General features: G+C 41.6%; 1 long non-coding RNA gene across 1 annotated transcript in view; it reads left to right on the plus strand.

Annotated features, from left to right (window-relative positions):
- LOC107182160 overlaps positions 1–8,262 on the plus strand; it is a 9,283-nt gene extending 1,021 nt beyond the window's left edge. The window contains exons 2-3 of the long non-coding RNA XR_001512884.1: positions 6,387–6,461; positions 8,013–8,262. This is a non-coding gene — a long non-coding RNA (uncharacterized LOC107182160). The remainder of the gene's footprint in view (positions 1–6,386; positions 6,462–8,012) is intronic.
- The last annotated feature ends 132 nt before the right edge of the window (positions 8,263–8,394 follow it).

The raw sequence follows: 8,394 nt of genomic DNA on the forward strand, positions 1-8,394 counted from the left end.
CCCCTCCCCCTTTTAAAAAAAAAAAAAAAAAAAAAATCAATAAAATATATTTTAAAAAATAATATATTTTGCTGAAGATCAGACACAGTTTTCATCTTTGAGGCCCAAATGAGAAAATACAAACCTTCATTTAGTTTCCCCCTTCTTGGGAAACTATGACACCTACCAATAAAGGACATATTAGAATGTCCTTTAATTTTTAAATTGCCAGCAACAGTTAACTTTGTTTTTAATTATTCCAATTATATCAATTTTTCAATCACTTTAAACATCATATTAATAAAATGACTACCAAAAAAAGTAAAATAAAATGACTATCAAACTAGATTTTTAAAAGGCCCAACTATATATTATCTACCCAAAACACCCATTTAAATTTGTAAAGAAAGATAAATTAGCACTAATCAAAACAAGGCCGGAGTAGCTACATTAATTTCAGACAATGTAAACCATCAGAGCAAGGAAAATTAGGGATAAAAAGGTACATAATACAGGGATCAATTCTCCAAGAACACGTAACAATCCTTCATGTGTATGCACTTTGCACAGAATGGCAAAATATGTGAGGCAAAAAGAATTGCAAGGAGAAATCGATGAATTCACTGTTATAGAAACATCACCACTTTCTGTCAGTAATTCACAGATCCATCAGGCATTAACTCAATAAGGACATAATTGAACTCAATACCATCAATCAACTGGATCTGACATCCCTAGAATAGTTCATTGAACATAGCAGAATATACATTCTCTAGCTCACATGAAACATTGGCCAAAACAGACCATATTCTGGGTCATAAACACCTTAACAAATTAAAAGAATAGAAATAATATAAAGTATGCTCTTAGATCACAGTGAAATAAAATTACTAACAGAAAGGTAGCTGAAGAATACCAAAATGCTTGAGATTAAACACACTTCTAAATAACATTTGAGTCAAAGAAGTTTCAAGAGAAATTGAGAAATATTTTGAACTAAATGAACATGAAAATACAATTGCCAAAACATGGAATGCAGCAAGAGCAGTGCTTAGAGGGAAATTTATAGTACTGAATGCATATAATTAAAATACGATCTCAAATCAACAATCTAAGCCCCTAGGAAACTATAAAAAGGAGCAAATTAAATCCAAAATAAACAAAAAGCAAAAATAAATGTGGTTGAATACAGGAAATCAATAAAGAAAACCAAAAGCCAATTCTTTGAAAAGACCAATAAAATTGATAAAACTCTAGTACGGCTAATTAAGAAAAAACTAGAGAAGAAATTATCAATGTCATAAATGAATGAAGGACCATCACTACTGATTCTATAGACATTAAAAGGATAATAAAGGAATAGTACTACAAACAACTCTATGTCCATACGTATGATAACCTAGAAGAAATGGATCAATTATTTGAAAGACAAAATCTACAAAAGTAGAAACCCCACAGAAGTAGATCATTTGAATAGACCTATATCTAAAGAAATGGAATCAATAATTAATAATCTATGAAAACAGCACCAGGCCAGATGGGTTCACTGATGAATTCTATCAAACATTTAAGACATTCTACCAACTCTACAGTGTTTTCCAGAAAATAGCAGAAAAAGGAATTTTCTAATTCTATGAGGCCAGCATTACCCTAATTCAAAAACCAAAGACAGCCCTGACCAGTTTGGCTCAGTGGATAGAGCGTTGGCCTGCAGACTGAAGGGTCCCGGGTTCGATTCTGGTCAAGGGCATGTACCTTGGTTGTGGGCACATCCCCAGTGGTGGTGTGCAAGGGGCAGCTGATCGATGTTTCTCTCTCATCGATGTTTCTAACTCTCTATCCCTCTCCCTTCCTCTCTGTAAAAACTCAATAAAATATATTAAAAAAAAAAAAAACCAAAGACATTACAAGAAAGGAAAACTAGACCAATATCTCGAGTGAACATAGATGCAAAGATCTTCAATAAAATATTAGTAAATGGAATCAAACACTGTATAAAAGAATTATATACCACCACCAAGTAGAACTTATTTCAGTTAAGCAAAGCTGGTTTAACCTTACAAAAGCAATTAACCCTTTGCGGTCATTTGTCTACTCTCAGCCACCAAAGCTTTTTTACCGTTCCAGACGTATGTCTGCTCTCAACCACCACAGCAAGGAACTGTACGAATCTTAATTCTATTCATTCATGTATCAGTTCATAATTTCTCTGAAAGCTCTTAAGTGTCTAAGCGACCTTGTCACGAACCAAAACATTGCCCCAACAAATTGGAGATATCAAAACTCAATATAAACAAACGAGGTTGTTCCACACTCGCGTGGCGAGTCAGTCGCCTTTTGAGAGTGAAATCGACAAGCTTCGGAGATACTTCGCAGAATTTCAAATAAAGCTTTACAAATTACGTTTAACTGTAATTAGGCATTCTCGCTTGTTAAGATATTTCAGAATAACACTCCAAAATGGCAAAAAGAAAGTTACCGAAAGAAGTGTACTGCGAATCTGAAAGTAACGATGAAGAGTTTTATTTTGGCACCTTGAATACTGACTCTGACGTAGAAAGTGATAACGTTTGTAGTGATTCTACTAGTAGTGACGTAGTTCCAAAAAAGAATTAATAAATCTTGTTTATCCTTCATAATCTTGCATGTTATGTATCACTGCTCTTTCAATGGAAATTAATTCCGACCAGTACGACACCCATGTCCAAATTTAATACGACCGCAAAGGGTTAATGTAATCCACATTAATCAGGTAAAGAAGAAAAATATCAGTAGATACAGAAAAAGCATTTGACAAAAACCCAACAGCCATTCATTACAAAAACTCAACAACTAGGAATAGAGATGAACTTCCTCAACTTGATAAACACCTACCAAAAATGACAGCTAGCATCATACTTAGTGTTGAGAAAGTGGATGCTTTTTTGGTAAGATCAGGAACAGTGAAAGGATGTCCCCTCATAACTCCTATTCAACATCAAACTGGAATTCCTGGCTAATGCAGTCTTACCTAATAATAGATATGTAAATTGACCGCCCCTCCACTATGCTCACCAGCCAATCAGAAGAGTATGCAAATTAACCCAACAAAGATGGTGGTTAATTTGCATATGTAGGCATGAAGTGGTGGAGCAAAGTGTGAAGACTGAAGGCTCTGGCTGGAGCAGCGAATACTGAAGGCCAGGTGCCGGAGGAAAACCGGTGCCGGCAGCCAGGGGAAGGGAAGGTCTTGCATGAATCTCTTGTGCAATGGGGCTCTAGTCTATACTAATAAAAGGGTAATATGCTAATTATACCGGATGTCTTCCAGACAAAGCCACAGTGGTTAGGGGCGATCAGGCCAGCAGGGGAGAATGGTTAGGGGTGAACAGATTGGTGGGGCAGAGCAGTTAGGGGCAATCAGGCAGGCAGGCAGGTGAGTGGTTAGGAGCCAGTGATCCTGGATTGCGAGACGGATGTCCGACTGCCAGTTTAGGCCCGATCCACGGGATTGGGTCTAAACTAGCAGTCAGAGATACCCCGAGGGATCCCAGATTGGAGAGGGTGCAGACTGGGCTGAGGGACACCTCCCCACCCCCATGCCTCTAGTAAATAAAAAAAGGAATAAAAGGTATACATATTGGGAAGGAAAAATTAAAATTGTCATTCACAAATGACATGATTGGCCAAATGAAAAATCCCAAAGAATCAATAAAAATATCTTGGAACTAATCACCAATTATAGCATTAGCACCAGAAAAAAAAAGACAAAAGAAATAATTAGGTATAAATCTAACAAAATATGTACAAAATCTATATGAGTAAAACTACAAACCTCAGATGAAAGAAATCAAAGGTGTAAATAAATGAAAAGAAAATCCTTGTTCATTTATAAGAAGATGAATATTGTTAAGATATTAATCTTCCCAACTTGATTTTTCGAGTCAATGAATCCTAATCAAAATCTGAGCAAGTTATTTGTGGAGCTCAACAAAAGGATCCTAAAGTTTATCTGGAAAGGCAAAATACTCAGAATAAAACAGTGTTAAAGTAGAAAAAGTCAGAGGACTGACACTACCAGACTTTAAAACTTACTATAAAACTAGAGTAATCGGCTCTAACCGGTTTGGCTCAGTGGATAGAGCGTCAGCCTGCGGACCAAGGGTCCCAGGTTCGATTCCAGTCAAGGGCATGTACCTTGGTTGCGGGCACATCCCCAGTAGGGTGTGCAGGAGGCAGCTGATCGATGGTTCTCTCTCATCGATGTTTCTAACTCTCTATCTCTCTCCCTTCCTCTCTGTAAAAAAATCAATAAAATACATATTTTTTTAAAAAACTAGAGTAATCGAACAGTGGAAAGAGAACAGACCTAGATCAAGGGAACAGAGTCCAGCCAGAAGTAGTTCCATACACAGTCAACTGATCTTGGGCAAAGGAGCAAAGGGAACTCACCGGAGAAAGGATAGTCTTTCAGCAAATGGTGCTGTAACAACTGGGAGCCACATGCAAAATAAGTCTTCTAGGCACAGACCTTACACCTTTCACAAAAATTAAAATGGATCCTAAGCAAAAAAAATTAAAACCTCAACTACAGTTATCAACACTAACAACCCAATTAAAAGTAGGCAAAAGATCTGATCATTATAATAAGGGACTCCTGTCATAAATTTGTCAAAATTCATGGGATGTACAACATGAGTGAATCTTAAACTACAGACTTTGGTTAATAATAATGTATTAATATTGGTTCAAGAACCATCCTCATCTTCCCCAGGCAGAACTTCTCATAACTATTTAAACATATTTCATGATGTTTGACAAAGGATTAAAATTAGGTATATGATAAAATACTGTTGGCAGACTAGTTCTTTTTATATTTATCATAGGAAAACTCAGGCCATCTTTTGCTCATGTTAGGGCAAAGTCTAGTCTTGCTCAATTTGTTTCAACCTGATTTGCTTATCAAAAATATTCTTTATCTCCCTGGCTTATAAGCATTTTTTATCCTCCCAGTTTCTCTTCTCACGAAAGAGACACAATGTACAACATAGTATTTAAATGACAAGCACTTTTAAGTCCAAGTGATTCTCTTTATATAAGTCTTATTTTCATTAAGTTGATTCCTTAAAGAGAGGCTCGCATTAAGAAATTCATACCTTGCCCTAGCTGGTTTGGCTCAGTGGATAGAGCGTCAGCCTGTGGACTGAAGGGTCCCAGGTTCAAGTCCAACCAAGGGCACATGCCGGGTTGCAGGCTCGATCTCCCCCAGTAGGGGGCATGCAGGAGGCAGCCAATCAGTGATTCTCATCATTGATGTTTCTATCTTCCTACCTCTCCCCCTTCCTCTCTGAAATAAAAAAAAATTTCAAGTTACAGTTAAAAAAGAAAAAAGAAATGCATATCTTGCCTTAACTGGTTTGGCTCAGTAGATAGAGCATTGGCCTGCCTAGGTTGTGGGCTTGATGCCCAGGTTGGAGGTGTGCAGGAGGCAACCAATCAATGATTCTCTCTCATCATTGATGTTTCTGTCTCTCTCTCCCTCTCCCTTCCTCTCTGAAATTAATAAAAATCTATGTATATAAAAGGCTAATATGCAAAGTGTCCCCCACAGGAGTTCAACTGGGAGATAGGGAGTTCAATCGCTTGCTATGATGTGCACTGACCACCAGGGGGAGGCACGGAATGAAGGAAAGCCCCAGCCCCAGCTGGCAGCTGGAAGGCCCCAATAGGCCCTGATCGCCGGCCAAGCCTACCTAGGAACCCTCTAGTATATGTATATTAAAAAATGCATATTTTTCTTTATCAAACAAGAGACTTTAGTCTGTTTTCACAGGAGCCTTTTAGCACTTCACACAGTGCCTGGCTCATAGTCAGTGAGCACAGGGAGGCATACCTCAGACATACTGTGGTTAGGTTCCAGACTACCATCATAAAACAAGTCATAGTCTTTTGCTGGTGGAGGGTCATCCTCTCAATTTGTACAAAAACACAACATTTGTGAAGTGCAATAGAATGAGGTATGCCTGTCCTGTACTAGGAACTTGTTATGGAGTATGATGCTGTCACTATTATTACATGAATTTGACATCAGAGTGGCATGACTTAAAGTATCTTTTTGGGTTTAGGAAACAAGTGATTAAAATGCAAATTGAAATTTTAATTCAGTGCTTTCTATGAACTAGACAGAAACCACTGTCATGACTTGATGTTTGAAATTCTTTCATTTAAGCATAAAATATCCGTATTTACTTTTATAACTTTTCTTTCTTAAAATTTTTTTTTGATTTTTTTAGAACTAGATGGGGGAGAAGGAAAGAGAAAGATGTAAAGTCAGTCCCAAATCAATTCCCAAATACAACGCATACTAGAACATGTTTCCTGAGACCCTTCTCCAAATCCTAGCGTAACTTCTCTTTCTGACCTTCTAGATTGGCCTGGGCCAGAATCCTCCAGACCCTCAGATTGCAGTATGCTCCCAGTCCCCAAGAGAAAAGATTATTAAGGTGAGGAAATACATTTACCATGGGTTTTGGAGCCACTAACACAATGATAGTTTATCACAAGGTGAAAAGGGCCTGGTGCTCTGCCTGGCGTGTGGGTTCACTGAGCCCCTCTGCTGGCTGGAGAGCCCGGCCACCGTCCATGGCCTGTGTCCTCCCTGGGCTGGTAAGGAGGGACCGTGACGTAAAGCAGGTTGCTACCACAAACGACGCTAAGTGCCATGGGAGGGGGGGCTGTATCTGACTGTGTGGAAGGCCTGAGGAAGTGGCAGGTCAGCTGAGACCTAGAGGTGACGCATGTGTGCCACAGTCAGGGCTGCCACTTCGGGTGTGACTCTGAAGGGAGGAAGGTGAAAGGACTCAGATGGGGAAGAGCATGGCTCTTGGGGAACAGGAAGTCCATGTGGCTGTGGCAGGGGAGCGAGCATTCGACTGAGGCGATCAGGACCAGGTTAGGACGCCACTGAGACTGTCGAGGCAGAAAAGCGACGGGCTCAAATCTGTAGAATGCAAAGGCCACTGCCACTGTGTGACGCGGCTGGGGGCAGAGGGAGAGAATTGAGGATTCGGGGAAGCCAGTGAGGGTACTACCCCAGTGTGGGGGTGTTTTGAGGTTAGAAGTGACAGGACTGAGAAGGGCAGACTGAAGACAACACTCTGTAGGGAGAGTCAAGTATAGGGTATCTGGGCCTGGGGCTGAGGCAGGCACAGGCAGCCTTGTCCATTCCTCTTTCCACCGAGCCTGACCCATGTGAGGTCACCTGGTTCATGCTGAGACTGTCGCTGTCCAAGCAGCCCTAACTGTGACGGCTCTATCTTACGTGACAGTTTCTCCACTCTACTTTCCTGCGATACCATTGAAAGACAGACCAGCAACGCAGGTGGAGGGGATGGCCATGCAGTAGGAAGAGAATGAGGGTTGGTCAGTCACCTGGGGACACTCAGCGAATTGCTGGGATAGTGTATGGACCCATGTTGGCCTCCGTCACATGCCTTGTCCACAGCCTGAAGGAACATGGTCACCTCCAGAGAACGAAGCTGAGAGGTCAGGGTGACAGGACAGAGGTGGGAGCACCGGATCTGTCCAGGCACAGTCACCCATGACGCAGATGCGAGCAGTCTCGAAGAAGGGGTGGGGACAAAAGCCCAGCCGAAGAGACTGAGAGGAAAATAGGCAGGAAAGTACAGGGGGTCGTAAGTAAGTGCTTCACGTTACGCTGTGGAGGGGAGCAAAGAAGGCCGTGGAGGCTGGAGAGGAGGTGCAGGAAAGAAGGCTCCTCTTCTGTTCAAAGGCGACGCAGGCTGACGCATATCTTCATGCTGATGGGGCGACCAGTAGTGGGACGTTTTGCTGAAGCAGGAAAGGGAATTTGAGCATTTGTGAACAGAAGTTCTTGAGGCCCCGTGAGCACAGGTGGAAGACTGGCTTTTGATCTAGGGAGGGGCAGTGTTTCCATTGGAAAGGCAGGAAGACGGAGTCGGGGAGGCACTTGGTGGTGGCTGTGACCGGGAGAGGGGTGCTCCCGAGTGACTGCTTCTGTTTCCTCGAGGAAGTCTACGGCCAAGGCTTTAACGAGGAGGGATCCTGCGGAGGGCAGTGAAGAGGAGGACGGGGTGCACAGTGAAGAGACTCTAAGTGAGCATGGGGTGGGCGTGCCAAGCAGGGCTAGCTGCCACCTGAGATCCGTGCCAGGGACCATGACAAAGAGCAGCCGACTTAGACAGTTTTATACGTCCCTCTGACAAGCGGCTGGGTGACCTCCATCCTACAGAAGTGAGGAAACAGTCCATGTGTAAAACACTACGTAAATACAGTCTTTTGACTTGTGGTTTGCCAAGCAGAGGAGCACTGCTGTTGGCTGGAAACATCAAGAAATGCTGGAAGATGCTTGGGAATACTTTATGCTTCCAAAAAGGGACTTTGACAGAAAGGAAG

The sequence above is a fragment of the Myotis davidii genome, unplaced genomic scaffold (assembly GCF_000327345.1).
Source record: "Myotis davidii unplaced genomic scaffold, ASM32734v1 scaffold1055, whole genome shotgun sequence".
Lineage (NCBI taxonomy): Eukaryota > Metazoa > Chordata > Mammalia > Chiroptera > Vespertilionidae > Myotis > Myotis davidii.